The 17,783-nt window shown below is 34.1% G+C and overlaps 1 non-coding gene across 1 annotated transcript; it reads right to left on the reverse strand.

Annotated features, from left to right (window-relative positions):
* Positions 1-17,377: 17,377 nt before the first annotated feature.
* LOC121211959 (small nucleolar RNA R71) lies at positions 17,378-17,483 on the reverse strand. Its single transcript, XR_005907174.1, has one exon. It is a non-coding gene; the product is annotated as a small nucleolar RNA R71 (small nucleolar RNA).
* Positions 17,484-17,783: the final 300 nt, after the last annotated feature.

The raw sequence follows: 17,783 nt of genomic DNA on the forward strand, positions 1-17,783 counted from the left end.
TAATCATCCAAATGTACCATATTCATTAACAACTGTCTCACGAGCGCTCGTACGCTCACGAGTTCACGAAATACCAACGTTTCGGTATTTCAGCTTTTACCGATTCAGTCTAAGGGAGGGTATCGTTTACACACCTGGTTGATGACAATTGATGATGATATCTCCCACACGATAATCCTACAATCGATCACTAACACATTAAACTTACGAATTAACAATAACTAACATAAATCCACGTCAACTAAACCAATCATCACACAAGTTAGTCATTTACGTACGATGGGCAAAATAGTCGTTTTACCCTCCAGGGGTAAATCGGTAGTGCTACCTTACAAGGGTATTTCAGTATTTCTACCCTACAAGGGTATTTTGGTAATTCTATCCTACAGGGGTATTTCAATAATTCTACCCTACAGGGGTATTTCAGTAATTCTACCTTACAGGGGTATTTCAGTAATTCTACAACTTATCCACTTGGGCCTACGGACCCTTTGGGACCACATGGCCCATATCAGCCCATCGCGGCCCGAAATAACCGTCCTACTACTGGAGTAATGAGAAATACACACCTGTTAAGAGACTGCAGTTAATCCGCGCCCCAAACACTCTTAGCTGATGCCCAACCCAAACGAACACGTCACAAAGTGAAAGGGATCAGCCAAGAAGGGTATGCCTACTCTCCTCATGTTTTGCTCTATTTAAAGCTAGCTCTCTATCTACTCTTATGTTAGCTTCCCGATATGGGATCCCTCTATCACCAGAGTTTAAAAGCAACACCAACTCTTTCCGTCCCAAGATAGCAAAATAATCAACCTTTGCATGCCAAGGGATTCGAACCAAAGTCCTCTCATATGCCAACTCACGCCACCACCACTAGGCCATCAACTCATTTGTGTCATAAATCCAACACATCAAACTTTAAAGCGCACCTACTTGCTTCCAGATTATTGAAAAGAAAAACCAAAATATATTTCAAGAGCCAAGACTTAAACCTTGGACCCCTTGCTTCCTCTATGGCGTCACTTCCTTGTCCCCTAAGTGGCGCCAACTTGCCACTACACCACACTCCTTTTTGTGTCGTCTTTTACCCCTTTACTCTTAAAAGCCTAAAAGCCAATTGCATCACCTGTTCATAAAATTAAAATTCCGAAGACTACCACGGATTTAACTTAAGTTTGGGCTTTCCAAAGGCCCACTAACCTACTAAAATATATATTAACCAACCAGAACACACAAAAATTTTAAAAATCACAGAAACACAGAAAACTCGAAAATTGGTGCATTCAACTATTGTGAATTGAAACAAAAAGTCACTGATTTAAAGTGTAAGAATGATGAAATAATCTGAATTGAGTCTAGTGATTTAAATGGACTACCAGCTGTGGTATATGCAATGAAAATATGAAAATTTGTCAAAAAAGGCTGTGAAGCCTACTTGCTTATGTGTTAGACTCGAAAGTGGATGATAGGAAAGTTGAATCAGTGCCCGTTGTCTGTGAATTCTCTGATGTGTTTCCTGAAGAACTACCTGGTTTGCCTCCGATTCGAGAAGTCGAGTTTGGCATTGAATTAGTACCTGGTATTACTTCGATTTCAATAGCTCCGTATATAATGGCTCCGACTGAGTTAAAGGAATTAAAATCTCAGTTGCAAGAATTGACCGATCGAGGGTTTGCTAGACCAAGTTTTTCACCATGGGGTACTCCTGTACTATTTGTGAAAAAGAAAGATGGCACAATGAGAATGTGTATTGATTACCGACAGCTTAATAAAGTGACTGTAAAGAACAAATACCTTCTGCCTAGAATTGATGATTTATTTGATCAGTTAAAAGGTGCTATTGTGTTGTCAAAGATAGATCTGAGATCAGGTTATTATCAGTTGCAAGTAAAGGACTCAGACATTTTGAAAACTTCTTTTAGAACGAGGTACGGACATTATGAATTTTTAGTTATGCCTTTTGGTTTAACAAATGCACCTGCTGTTTTTATGGATATTATGAATAGAATTTTCAAACCGTATATAGATAAATTTGTTGTTGTATTCATTGATGATATATTGATTTATTCACGTGATGAATCTGAACATGCCGAACATCTGAGAATACTATTACAGATTTTGAGAGATAAACAGTTGTATGCGAAATTCAGTAAATGTGAGTTCTGGTTGCGAGAAGTTGGTTTTCTGGGTCATATTGTATTAGCTTCTAGTATCAGAGTTGATCTGAGTAAGATTTCAACTATTCTGGATTGGAAGCCTTTGAGGAATGTATCTAAAGTCCGCAGTTTTCTGGGACTTGCCGGTTACTACAGGTGATTTGTAAAAGATTTCTCTGTGATAGCAACTCCGTTAACAAAATTGCTCCAGAAATATGAGGAATTTGAGTGGTCTAAAAAGTGTCAGAACAGCTTCGATCGGTTAAAAGCTCTGTTAACTGAAGCTCCGGTACTAGTACAACCTGAGTCAGGTAAAGAATTTGTTATTTACAGCGATGCTTCATTAAATGGACTCTGTTGTGTTTTAATGCAAGTTTCTTATGCTTCGAGACAATTAAAGCCACATGAGAAGAACTATCCGACACACAACCTTGAGTTAGCTGCCATTGTGTTTGCTTTGAAGATCTGGCGTCACTATCTATTTGGAGAGAAATGTCATGTGTTTTCTGATCATAAAAGTCTGAAGTATTTAATGATACAAAAAGATTTGAATTTACGACAGATAAGATGGTTAGAACTGCTAAAAGACTACGAATTTTTGATTGATTATCACCCGGGAAAAGAAAATGTAGTTGCTGATGCTTTGAGTCAAAAATCGTTATTTGCAATGTATGATCATTTAGTTCTATCTGACGATGGTTCAGTTTTATTTGAATTTAAAACGAGACCTTTATTCTTACAATAGATCTACGAGGCTCAGAAGAGGGATAATGAAATTATAGTTAAACGAACTCAGTGTAATTCTGATTCTGATTCTGATTCTGAATTTCGAATAGATGTTGATGACTGTCTGAGATTCAGAAATAGACTTTGTGTTCCAAGAAATCTAGAGTTGATTCAAATGATTTTGAGTGAAGCTCACAGTAGTAAATTTTTTATACATCCGGGAAGTACAAAAATGTATAATGATCTAAAGAAGCAATATTGGTGGTTGGGAGTGAAAAGAGATATCTCTTACTTTGTTTCGAGATGTTTAATCTGTTAGCAAGTTAAAGCTGAGCATCAAGTGCCATCTAGGTTATTACAACCGATTATGATTCCGGAATGGAAATAGGATCGAGTGACCATGGATTTTGTTTCGGGTTTGCTTCTGTCTACGAAAAAGAAAGACACAATTTGGGTTGTAGTTGATCGTTTGACGAAATCAGCTCATTTTATTCCGATTCGATTTGAGTTTTCACTTGATAAGCTAGTTGAGTTGTATATTTCTGATATTGTGAGATTGCATGGTGTGCCATTGTCAATAATGTCTGACATAGACCCGAGATTTACATCGAGATTATGGAAGAAATTACAAGATGCTCTGGGTACAAAATTGCATTTTAGCACCGCTTTTCATCTGCAAACAGATGGTCAATCAGAACGGATTATTCAAATACTCTAGGATATGTTGAGATGTTGCATTCTTGAGTTTGAAGGTACATGGGAACAGTATCTACCTCTGATTGAATTTGCTTATAATAATAGCTTTCAATCGAGTATCAAAATGGCATCGTACGAAGCATTATACGGTAGAAAGTGTAGAACTCCGTTATACTGGTCTGACCTCTATAAGAATAAGATTTACGGGGTTGATTTGTTCAAAGAAATAGAACAGTAAATAAAAGTAATCCGAGATAGCTTGAAAACTGCCTCTGATCGTCAGAAATCTTATGCGGATTTAAAATGAAAAGATATTGAATTTGAGATAGGTGATAAAGTGTTTCTGAAAGTATCTCTGTGGAAAAACTGTTCCGATTTGGTAAAAAGGGGAAATTGATTCCAAGGTTCATTGGACCGTATGAAATCACCGAGCGAGTTGGACCAGTTACTTATAGATTGAGGCTACCATCTGAGTTAGAAAAGATACATAATGTATTTCATGTATCGATGCGTCGACGGTACAGATCTAATCCTTTGCATGTAATTTCTCCGTCTGATATTGAAATCCATTCTGATATGACTTATGAAGAAAAGCCGATTTGTATTCTGTCTCCTGAAATCAAAGAATTACGTAAGAAGAGAATTTCGTTAGTCAAAGTGCTGTGGCATAGACACAGAGTAGAAGAGGCTACATGGGAGCTTGAAGATTCAATGAGACAACAATATCCGAATCTGTTTAACAGTAAGATTTTCAGGGACGAAAATCCCTAATGGGGGAGAATTGTAACAGTCCAGTTTTGACACTAGTCGGAATAGTAGTTTCGGGACCACAAATTCGAGTCTAAAATATTTTAATATTATTTTCTGTGTCTGTGATATGTGAATTTACTTCTGTGAAATTTCTGTAATTTAATTTGTCTGTTTCTGTGCTCCATTATACAAAAAGGATTTAATCGCATAAAAGGTGACATTAGCATGCTACATGTTTAAAGTATGTATTGGAAATGGCTTTGGACTAATGGGTCCTTATGTGGTTAATTGACCATGTAATGTATTAAATAAACTTGTTGGACTTTAGTAAATGGTTTATTAATGTTTAAATGTAAGGTTATTTTAGTAAATGCTTCATTAAATGTAATTATAATAAAATAAAGTATGAAATGGTTTTGCATGTTCATCATTTTTGGCCGAATATTACCATGGAAATAGGGTTTGAATGCTCAAAATAATTCGGCACTTTGAGGAAGCAATTGTAAGTCCATTTTGACCTGGTTTTTAGTAATTTTTACGTTTCTATGATCGTTGCTTCGTGTTCTTCAAATACCATGTCTAAATTACAGTTTCTATTAAAGATTTCATGAGATGCCATTGTCGATATCATGAGTTTTGAAATGTTTTTGGATGAATTATGAAGGCTCGGTAGATGGGTTATAAGTTTTGTCTTTGAATTTTGATGTAATAGAGTCATTTGGACTAATTTGTGAAAATGGGGTTTTGAAGGACTAAATTATGAATTAATTATGTTATTTGGACTTCTATGGAAGCTATTTATATTTGGCCAAGCTATAGTCTTGGTGAATTTTTCATATTTGTGATTTTGTGAAAAATGGACTAAATTGTCAAAGTGTGAAAATGTAAGGGCAAAAATGTAAAGTACCGTAAATATGTGTATATGGATTAAATTGAATGAAATGAATGATTATTGAATGAAATGAATGATTGGATGGTTGAATTTGTATTGTATTAGATCACCAACAAAGTAAATCGGACTTAGATCGGGGGAAGTCCAAAATAGTTGAATAGTTGACTCGTTGTTCTTGATTGAAATAAATTCTACACATATAAATTGTAAACTATATTGGATGGCCTTGAGTGCCTGATGTATATCTTTTGAGTAAAGTATGATAATATGTTAATAACTGAAAAACTCTGTATGTTTTCAAGCAAAGTCGACATCTATCTATGACATCGTGTAAGACCGTGTCTGGGACACAAGCCTCGATTGAGATTTACGTATAAGACCATGTCTGGGACATCGGTATCGTTTCTAATTTCGTGTAAGACCTTGTCTGGGACAGAGGCATCGATATTGAATTACATGTAAGACCACGTCTGGGACGTCGGCATTGTACTTGATTATGAGCATTAGTATCGTTTATGACCCATCTGATTATAGCGTACGAAATCTGAAAGTGAGTATATGAATTGTATAACCTATGCAGGTACGTTTGTGTCGCACTAAATTTCTAAATATGAAAAACTGTAATATCCCGAATTAGGGCCTAATCAGAATAGTGTTTTGTGACCACAAATAGGAGATAGAAATAATTATTTTATGATTATTTTGAGGTCTATGATATGATTACATGATTGTGTGAAAATTCCGTGAAGAAATTCTATGCATAAAGTGCTTAATTTGAAGTTAGGGACTAAATTGAATAAGTTGCAAAATCTGCATTCTAGAAGTTTCTAGTATGAAACTGCTTTGAAATATTAATTAGGAGGTCTTAAATAGAAATTTGACCAATTTCTAAGTTTATGGACAAAAATTGGACATGGGTAGAATTTTTGGAAAGTTTAGTAAAAAGGGCATTTTGGTCATTTAGGGGTAAAATGAATTAAAATACAAAATTAAAAGCCAATTTTGTTCATCTTCTTCACCATGGATGTGTATAACAAGGGAGACTCCATTGCTAGCGTTTCCAAGCTTCCAAGCTTGATTGTAAGTCCGTTCTAGCCTCGTTTTTAATGATTTTTACGTTTTTGGAGCCCAGTAACTTGATTTAGCTTATGCTAGCAATAATTCAACCTAGGGTTCATAATTGGAAAAATACCCATAGGTGAAATTTGTGTTTTTTGGTGTCTTATGATAGAATATGAGGTTTTAAATTATGTTAGACAACTTGTGCTACTCGGTTTTAAGTGAAAACGAGTAAAAGGGCTTAATTGATAAAAATACCTAATAGTCAAAAGTACATGTTAGAGTGAGAATTTGATGTTGCCATAGAAGGAAAAAATGATCAGCATGTCATAAAACATAAGAAAATAGGATGAAGTTTAATTTCTGAACCTTGGGGCAAAAGTGCAAATATGTAAAAGTTTAGGGGTCAAAATGATAATTTGTAAAAATATGATTTTTGGACCGTATGAATAGTGTGACTAATCATTAGGGTAAATGTGATATTAAAGATGAAGGAAATCGAGATTCGGGCTAAAATCGGGAAAATACAAGGTTATGGACTAAAATGGTAAATTGTCGTTTCTGGATCGAGGTAAGTTCGTATGATAATAATAATGCAATGTTATGTTTGAATTATATTTCTTACTATTATTGCATATATTGTATGATTTAATATATTAGAAAATTTGATGGAATGGTGTTTATGATGTGGAAATATGACATGAAAGAATGTTACATGAAATGCAAGAAAATGATGATACATGACAAGTGATATATGAAATATGTGATATATGTTATGTAAATTATTAAAAGAATTCTTAAAAGCTGATTTGATATTTGAGTTGTGTCTTATTATACTATGAATGGACAATTGGTACTATGGATAGTGAGATCGACACTTCGAGTAAGTTCGTACATAAATAATATATCGATTCTTTTTATGTTATTATATTTTGATATCATATGAAATGTGGCTGCCTATCAAATGGTTATTTGATGTAAGTTATGAATTTAAATTGATTACGGACAATTTAGTAAAATGTTAAAAAGTGAGGAATTTCCCGGTTGAACCTTCGGAATAGAAACGATACAAATGAACTATTGTGAGGTCACGTGTGTAGTACTAAGTGCAGGCTACTACGTGTACCAGATAATTGGTCACATGTGTAGTACTAAGTGCAGGCTACTATGCGTACCCAAAAACTGTGATCACATGTGTAGTACTAAGTGCAGGCTACTACGTGTACCAGATTATTGGTCGCATGTGTAGTACTAAGTGCAGGCTACTATGCGTACCAGATAGCTTCGGCTACAAGTGTAGAAATGGGAAAATGTGCAGGCAATTGTGTATCTATTATAATTTCGATGAGTTCAGCGGGAAATCGATTAAATGAAAATACATGTGAAAGTGATTATGTGATGAACAAGTGCAAGTATATATTTATTTGAATTTATGAGCAATATGCTCAATATTTGAGCGAACCTCGGTAAAATAGAATGGATTAAGTGAATTGTGTAAAAGTGAACTTTAGTAGTAAAACAGTGTTGAACAGCAGCAATGCATGACTTTGAAAATTTACCAAAAATTGTGTATGTTGAATTAAATTTTAAAAAAATCATGGAATTAAATATTTATGAGTCTATTTTCATATAAAGAAACAGGGGGAGCAAAAGAGTTATATATTATGTGATATTATAATTTTTGTGAGACAGTGTCAGAATAAATTCGAGATCCCCTGTTCTGAATTTAGAAATTCACCATAAATTGTAAAAAAAATTATTAAGAGTCATACCTTACATGCATGGATTCCGGAATGCAAGTGAATGAATCCCATCCCCTAGCGAGTGAAGTGCTTACGCCCCTTTCTCTAAAGGGGCGCGCTATTCTTATATAAAACGGAAAACAAACGGCATGGTCGTTGAAATTCTTTACAGGGATAAATTTGGTTTGTAGTGCACGGGGTCAGAGTAGTCATACCCTGAAATAGGGGAAACTTTAATGAATAAACTGTACTAATTGGCTGAACCAAAAATTATGGAAATTTTATGGGAGAAATATATATGAATCTATTTTCATGTAAAATTAACGAAACTAAATTTGGAGTTTTTTAGCTTCAGATATGAATGATTTAGTAACTGTAACTCGATAACACAGCTTAACCTAAACATGTGTAATTGTACAATTATAGTGTTTTATCTTGAAAAGCATGGTAGTAATTGCTTATTATTTCCATATGAACTTACTAAGCGTAAAGCTTACCCATCCTCTCCATTTCTTTAGTATTGGCAGGTCGGCTTGGGGTTGGAGATCGTCAGAGGCAAAATTACACTATCAAACTATCATTTTGGGAGAATTAATTCAAATATTAGAAATATCAAGTGAGTGACATGTATAGGAAGTTGGTTTGTGATATGTATTTTTATTATGATTTTGACCATACATATCAGTCTGCATTGAGTTATCGTATATGATCATGAGATGTAGTCCTTATCCATTATGGTTTATAAGTTAAATTAATCGTGCCATGTCTTATGTTTTGATGTGATGATATAGTTCGCTTTGTTTGTTATGCATGTGTTCAAAAAGTTTTGAATTAAATGAAATTTTATGGCCCGATTTTCGTCTGTGTATTGTTAAGTCTGGTAATGCCTCGTACTCTGTTCCAGCCTTGGATACGGGTAAGGGGTGTTACAAAAACTTTGTCTCTGTGAAATATGTATGGAAATGAAGCATGACATATATGCAAACAAAGGTGCATGGTTAAATATGAAATGTTCTATGAAATGGTTATGAATCTTTATGGTTGAATTGAATTTAGCTTACTAAGCTCTTTGTAGCTTACTCTATGTGTTTACTATCTGTTTTACAGTTATCGTGGCTACTAAAGGCTCGGGGATAGTCGAGGATCGTCACCACACTATCGATTTCATTTTGGTACTTTTGAAAGTGTACATATTTTAAAGTATGGCATGTATAGGCTAGAAGGCCTATGTATATAAGTTTTGATGTGTATATATTATGCCATAGGAGTTGGCTAGCAAATGAAATGTTGTATATAGTTTTGGTATTTGGTTGATGGTGCCAAATGATATATGGTTGTTGTGTTTTATGAGCTAATATGTTTTTGTTATAATGAAGCATGTTTTGAGCATGGAATTGGTTGGAAATTTTGTATGAATGTTGTATGTTATTGCTTGTAGGATTGGACCCAAAATAGAGTGGCAAATTTGGCTTAAACCAAGCTTGCTTGGTGCCACACAGTCAAGGGACACGGGCATGCATTGTGGCCGTGTAAGAAAAGAAATATTCTCCTAAGAACCACACAGTCTTGACACACAGGCGTGTCATATGGCCGTGGGCTAAAGTCAGTAGCTAGCTAAGTATCACACAGCCATAGTACACGGGCGTGCCTATTGGCCGTGTGAAAAAGTCAGTATAGGACATATTTTTGGCATGGCTGGTTCACATGGCCGTGTCTAGTGCCCGTGTGTGACACACGGCCTAGTTGCACGAGCGTGTGACTTTAACAGTTTGAAAGAATTGGTTGAGTTCTAAAAGTTCTAAATGCATTCGTTTTATTTCCGACCTTTCTTAAATGTATGTTTTTAGGTCTCGTAGATCGTATAAATAAATGAATTGTTGATGAATGCCTCTGTATTAATGATATTTAATATATGTTATTCTGTATTGGTCTAAAATGTTCTGTCTATCTGGTAATGCCTCATAACCCTAATCCGATGTCAGTTACGGGTTAGGGTGTTACACTTATTACATACGAACTTAACTCTGATAAAAAAAAGTTAAACTGGTATATTAGTCGAGAACTTTGTTTTTCCCCCGATCTAGATCCGAATTTCATTTTTCTTGATCTATATAATATCAAATTCAACTTATTTAATCATCACTCTATTCAATTTAATCCAAAATTCACTTTAAGGCCTTTTTACACATTTGCCCAAATGTTTCAGTTTTTTTTTACAATTTAGTCCTTATTTTATTAAAACATAAATTCATGCAATTCAACCACAACCCATGTTAGCCGAATTACAATTAGGTCCCTAGCAGCCCATATTTTCCATTTATTTCACATTGTAACCACAAAGTTTCCATACTTTACAAATTAATCCTTAATTTGTATTTTTACTAAAAATCACTTAACAAAACTTGCATAACTATCATCAAACATTTACAGTTCATCATAAAACATCAAAATACTCATGCATTCATCCATGGTAACATCTAAAATCTTTAACAGTTTTGTAAAATAGTCCCTGGGCTAGCTAGACCTAGTTGCAACGATCTCAAAAACATAGAAATCTTTAAAAACGAGACAAAATACATACCTAATTGCCAAGATTTGAAGTTTCCGAATTTCAACCCCTAAATATGGCTTTTCTTCTTGCTAAAAATCGGCTAGGAAGATGATAGCCTTAAAAATTTGGTTTTTGTTTTTATTTAATTAACCTTTAATTACTAAATGACAAAATTAACCTTATTATTAAATCAAATTTTCAATTATACCAAGCCATTATCATCCAATATCTAATTAATGGTATTTTTACCACATAAGGACATTAAATTTAAGGTTCTATAGCTATTTAATACCTTTAGCTATTAGAACTCAAGTTTTACACTTTACGCGATTTAGTCCTTTTTACTAAATTAAGCACTCAAATGATAAAATTTCTTAATGAAAATTTCACACAATCATATTTTCATGCTTTAGACATTAAAATAATAATAAAATAAATATTTTGACTTTAAATTTGTAGTCCCAAAACCACTATTCCGATTTGACTGAAAATAGGCTGTTACAAAGAAAGTGTAAATGATTCCAGCATCTAACCCCTAACTCAGTTCCTTTTTCACCACCTCTTTAATATTTGGATTCAAGCAACGTTGGGCATCCAACATGAGCTTCTTATCTTCTTCTAAAAAAATCTTATGTTGGCAAAGCGTAGGACTAATACCTTTTTAATAAAAAATAGTCCATACAATAGCCTTCTCGGGCTTCTTCAAAGCACTAAGCAATGTCGATTCTTGTTGTAGAATAATTGATAAAGTGGTATTCTCCCCCAAGTATCCATTTTAGATTTTCAGGAAGAGGTTTCAATTGCTGACCTTGAGGCTTAATTATTGGAAAGATCTAGTTCAAAAACAGTTTTCATACATAACGAAAAATTAAAATTTTGAAAATTGAGTTGGTTTGTAATATTTATAGCAATAAACCCTAAATTGAATTTGCACTTTTTTTTGCATATATGTGTAACGCCCCTTACCCAGTCTGGCCACTAGACTCGAGCTATAAAATGGTACAACAGTTAATAAAGCATATCATATACAATTTCAGCTTTAAACATTCGATTAAGCAACAAAACATTCCATAATATGAGCATAACATGATTTATAAACGAGATCGAGGCTCAAACGAGTTTACTAAAGCTCTCAAACCAACCCGAAATCAAATAGGGACTTAATTGAAAACTTAACAAAAATTTTGCAAATTTTAATAAAAAGGGAGTCACATGACCGTGTCACTAGGCCATGTGAAAATTTGCAACCGTGTATAAAGGAGTTGCACAGCCATGTAACTGATAAACCGTAATTTATACATATTTCTATCCTATGCTTAGCATATTTTATGAATGATTTTCCTTAAAATTGGTGAATTCGATGCTCCTAATGCCTTAATTTCATGTTTTATACTCAGGTGAGCATAGGAGAGTGAAAGGAATGAGAAACGGGCTAAAAAAAAGGAGAAAATGGGCCAACGTACGAAATTAACACGGCCTAGACCTCCTCACACGAGTAGACCACACGGGCGTGTCAATTTGGTAGAATCGAAGCACGACTCACACTGGTGGACCACACGACCGTGCCTATTTTGTAACACCCCTTACCCGTACCCGAGGCCGGGATAAGGTACGAGGCATTACTGGACAAACATACAAACATTAAACTAAAATACAGGCCATAAAATTTCATTCATTTTTCAAAACGTTCATTCACTTACACATAGTCCCTTATTTGAGTCTACGGAGCCCAAAACATACTTTAAAAAGGGTTTGGGACTAAACCGAGAACTTACAAAAATCTTGGAAATTTCATGCTTTAAGGCTTCACACGCCCGTGTACCAAAGTCGTGTTCCATACACGACTGAGACACATGGTCGTGTCTCTGCCTGTATATAATATACCTAGGCTATTTTCCAAGCTTTGGTCAACCTTAATCTCTTACACACTTATACATTTATACTAAGATTATCATCTTACCAAATATCTTTAGCTTAATCATCAAGCATTCATATTTAAAGCTAGATCATATCTTTATAAAATACCACAACTCATATGCGCAGAATAACATGTTTGCTTGAAACATTTCAATTCAACTCCATACCCAACAAGCATTACATTGAGACTAGTCATATATATATATATAGATATACATGTCAAGATACATATCATTCTCTTTCTGTTTTCTTATAAACACATCATTTATTTCATTATATCAATATTTCATATACCATAGTTTCCATGTATTCAACATATATTTATTTTCCTCCTCCTCCTCTCCATTCCACATCCTTTATGTATATAGCATTCTTGTAAGTACGATTTCACAATTTACTAATAAATGCTCACATCAAACTATCCACACGAGTCATAGTCACTTACTTATTTATAATTCGAGCTAAAGAGCTCAAAATTAAGATCCGTAAATTTCCCCTGAAACTAGACTCACATATCTTTCCATAATAAAATTTTCATAATTTTTAGTTTAGCCAATTAGTACATTTTATTCATTAAATTTTCCCCTATTTCACTTTCTGACAGTTATGACCTCTCTTCACTAAAAATTAATTATCTCATAGTACAGAACTTGGATAATGTTATTGTTGATTTATATTGAAAATATACATATTAAGGATTTTAAAAATATAATTTTGATCCTCTAATTATTTTTCTCCAAATTTTTGTAATTTTCCAAAGTCAGAACAGGGGATCACGTAATCATTCTGAACCAGTCTCACAAAAACATAAATATCTTAAAATATAGAACTCCTTTACTTGCTATGTTTCTTTTATATGAAAATTGACTCATTAAGATTTAATTTGATACCTCATTTAGTCTCTGATTCAATTTATACTATTTTTTGTGATTTTTCAAAATCACGTTACTGCTACTGTCCAAAACAGTTTTATTGCTAATTCACTCTTTCACACTTTCTTTGTATTAACCTCATTTTAACATACATATCACAAATCATTTTCATCACATTTCATACATCACAAGTATAGGCCCATGATCACAAGGTCACCATAAAATCATCCTCATGTATAACTTACTTGTTTATAACCTTACCACATCCCGTTCACTTAATGTACACATCATTCACATAACCAAGTTCCTGCACTTATTCATCACAAAACTCACAAAGCAATACATAGAGAGTCTCCCGTTGAACACTTCGGATCAATCCTCGATACTTGGTGGTTTCAGCACATAGCTCCACCCATCATATAGTTCGGCTCTCTTGTACACATGGTGAACACTTAGTACCACCCATGTGACCTAGCCAGTTTATCTCGCAGCTCTCTTGTCTACATGGTGTCCTTCACTTGGAACCACGCATGCGACCTAGCTACATATATCCCGTGGCTCTCTTGTCTACATGGTGTACACATAGTATCACCCATGCGACCTAGCTACATCATAATGTCTTGTAGCTCTCTTGTACACATGATGTGCACTCAGCACCATACATGTGACCTAGCTACATACCATCTGTATCATCCAATCTTTCCGAAGGTTCAACCAGGATTTCTTTCTCTTTTCCAACAATTTCACCAATCAAGTCATTATCAACAAGCATATTTCCAATATTATTATAAAGTATCATAATACAAGTAAAATTGATGTGTTACTTACATATAAACTTACATCTCATTTAATATCAATGCAATAACATTAAATTACACATTGCCTTATTAAAAATCATATGAACTTACAATTTCCCATAATATCCATAATCATAGAAATCACATTTATGTATGATAATTCAATGCACTTCATGTACCATTGACATATTTTTAAATCAATTCATAAACTGGGCACCATAAACATTTAATTTAACATAATTCAATTAATTCACTAAATTTAACTTTCAAATATAAAATACAGCATTATTGCTGTATTATTATCACACCAACTTACATACTTTCAACACCTCGGCAATTATAGTAAATATATCAATTTTACATTGAAACATGCATAAATTAATGCTTATTATACATATGAACTTACCTCGATACTAAAACGGCCATTTACCTACTTTTCCAATTTTCGATTTTTCTCTCATTCTAGGTTCAAATCTCGTTTTCCGAGATCTAAAACATCATATTTTACTTATTTAATTAATGTACTATTCAAAACAGTCCTTAACTCAAACTTTGGAAAAATTACAATTTTGCCCCTAAACTTTTGCATATTTACACTTTTGCCCCTAGGCTCGAGAATTAAATTTCATCCCTTATTCTTATGTTTTATGACATGCTGATTACTTTTCCCTTCTATGGAAACATCAAATTCTCACTCTAACATATACTTATGACTATTAGGTATTTTTACCGATTAAGCCCTTTTACTCGTTTTCACTCAAAACGAGTAGCACAAGTTGTCTAACATAATTTAAAACCTCATGTTCTATCATAAAACATCAAAATAAACACATTTCACCTATGGGTATTTTTCCAAATATGAACCCTAGCTTAAATTATTGCTAGAATAAGCTTAATCAAATTACCGGGATTCCAAAAATGTAAAGAACTTGAAAAACAGGGTTAGAACGGACTTACTATTGAGCTTGGAAAGCTTGAAAACCCTAGCCATGGCTTCCCCCATGATAATTTCGGCCTCCATGAAAAAGATGAGTCAATTTTGGCTTTATTTTCCCTTTTTATTTCTTTTAATTACCAAATTACCAAAATGCCCTTCCTTACTAAACTTTCAAAAATTCCACCCATGTCCAATTTTTGTCCATAACTTAGAAATTGGTCAAATTTCTATTTAGGACCTCCTAATTAATATTTCAAAGCAATTTCATACTAGAAACTTCTAGAATGAAAGTTTTGCAACTTATTCAATTTAGTCCCTAACTTCAAATTAAGCACTTTATGCATAGAATTTCTTCACGAAATTTTCACACAATCATGCAATCATATCATAGACCTCAAAATAATCATAAAATAATTATTTATATCTCAGATTTTGTGGTCCCAAAACCTCTATTCTAACTAAACCCAATTTTGGGCTATTACATATTTAACAGGCTTGACTATGGCCTGCAGTAATTGCACACGGGCGTGTCCCTGCGGAGCCCAACTTGAGTCCAATTCGGAAAAGGCCAATTTTGAGGGTTCTTAGGCATTCTAAAGCCTATAAATACACCCTAGAGGAGGAAGAAAAAGGGGAAACAGAGAAGGAAGTAGGGAACTGCTCAAGGAAAGCCGATTGTTCCATCTTAGAAGCCGGATTCATCATCAAGACTTAAGATCTCCCCTCAATTTCCCCCTAGGAGTTTTGGGTTTTTCTTTATGTTTTGTATTCATTATTCTTCTGAGATGTTTACCTTTTAAGTTATGAACTAAAACCCCTAAATACCTAAGGGGAATGAAACCTAAGACAGATATTGTTATTATATCTGAATTGTATGATAAATATTTGACTTGTTCTTAATTATGTGTTCTTAATTCTTGTTTTGATATTCCAGGATTTTGATTCAAGTTAAGCTCTTATTCAGAGGAGAAATAGACCCAGTCTAAGAGTACATTTTTCATAATTAAGCGAAGTTGATTGCGCACCTAGAGATAGGGTGACAAGATTTTGCCAGATTAGGGTGAAACCTAATAAGGGGATCCATAGATCGAGTTAATGCAACCCTAGGGAGTTAATTAGAAAGAGATTTCAATTATTCAACCTAGGGTTAGATGTTTTTAGTCTCGAGAAGGATAAGAATATAACTTAGGGATTTCTACGGATCAAGTCAAATGAATAAATCGTCCGATTCAAAGTCAAATAACAAGTGAAGTCTAGGTGGATTTTTCCTTAGGTATTGTCTTAATTCAATCGTTTTTCCAAAAGTAATTCCCCAATTCTATTTTCTGTGAATTCTTAGTTTAGTTAATTAGTTAGTTAAAACAAACCCCATTATTCCTAGGCTAGATAATAAAAAGATAGTCATTAGTAGTAGTTTTAGTTCCTTTGGGTTTGACAATTCGGTCTTGCTAAAGCTATACTACTGTTCGATAGGTACACTTGCCTTCATCGTGATAATAGTTAGTTCAAAAACGATTCATTATAAAATTTTAAAACCTATCACAAATATCACATATCAAGTTTTTGGCACCGTTGTCGAGGAACTAAGATATTAGGAACACTCAATTTTTATTACTTTAGCCATTTACTTTTACTGCAATTTAAATTTATTTCTAATTTTTATTACTAATTCTTCTTTTTCCCTTTTTCTGGCAGGTTGTTATAGTTTATGACTAGAAGAAATCTGTCAGGACCATTGCTTTTTGATAGTGAGATCGATCGTACAGTTCGCAAAAACCAATGAGAAATAAGGCAAAGCTTAAGATACATAGAGAACGAGAAAGAGGATGATATTCAAACACCAACCGAGGAGATGGCTGAAAACCAAGAAAATCGGCTACCTCCTACGATTGTTGTTAATCAGAATCCTGCTCCGCGCACTATGTATGATTATGCTAAACCTAATTTAACAGGAATTGAGTCAAGTATAGTTTGACCTGCTATTGCTGCAAATAATTTTGAACTGAAACCTAACACAATTCAAATGATACAACAGTTTGTTCAGTTTGATGGTTTGCAGGACGAGGATCCCAACGCTTACTTGGCAAATTTCCTAGTATTTTGCGATACCTTTAAAATTAATGGCGTTTCTGATGACACCATCTATCTTTGGTTGCTTCCCTTTTCATTAAGTAATAAGGCTAAACAGTGGTTGAACTTGTTACCACGAGGGACAATCACTACTTAGGAACAAATGATTGAAAAAATTTTATTAAAATATTTTCCACCGGCTAAAATAGCGAAATTACGTAATGATATCTCTTCTTTTGTGCAGATGGATTTAGAAACACTCTACGATGCATAGGAGAGATGCGAGGACCTTTTGACAAGGTGCCCTCACCATGGATTATCGATTTGGCTACAGGTTCAAACGTTCCATAATGGCCTGAATCCTTCGACTCGGTAGATGATTTATGCAGCCACTGGAGGAACTATCAATAATAAAACACCTGAGGCGGTTTACGAATTTATTGAGGAGATGTCAGTGAATAACTATCAGTGGCAAGTTATGAGAACAAAGCCGATGAAAGCAGCCAGTGTTTTCAACCTCGACGCGGTTACTATGCTATCTAACCAAGTAGAACTCTTAAATAAAAAGATTAACGGTTTGTGTAGTTCTACTCAGGTACATCTAGTGATGAGGTGCGA

Source organism: Gossypium hirsutum, chromosome A12 (assembly GCF_007990345.1).
Source record: "Gossypium hirsutum isolate 1008001.06 chromosome A12, Gossypium_hirsutum_v2.1, whole genome shotgun sequence".
NCBI lineage: Eukaryota > Viridiplantae > Streptophyta > Magnoliopsida > Malvales > Malvaceae > Gossypium > Gossypium hirsutum.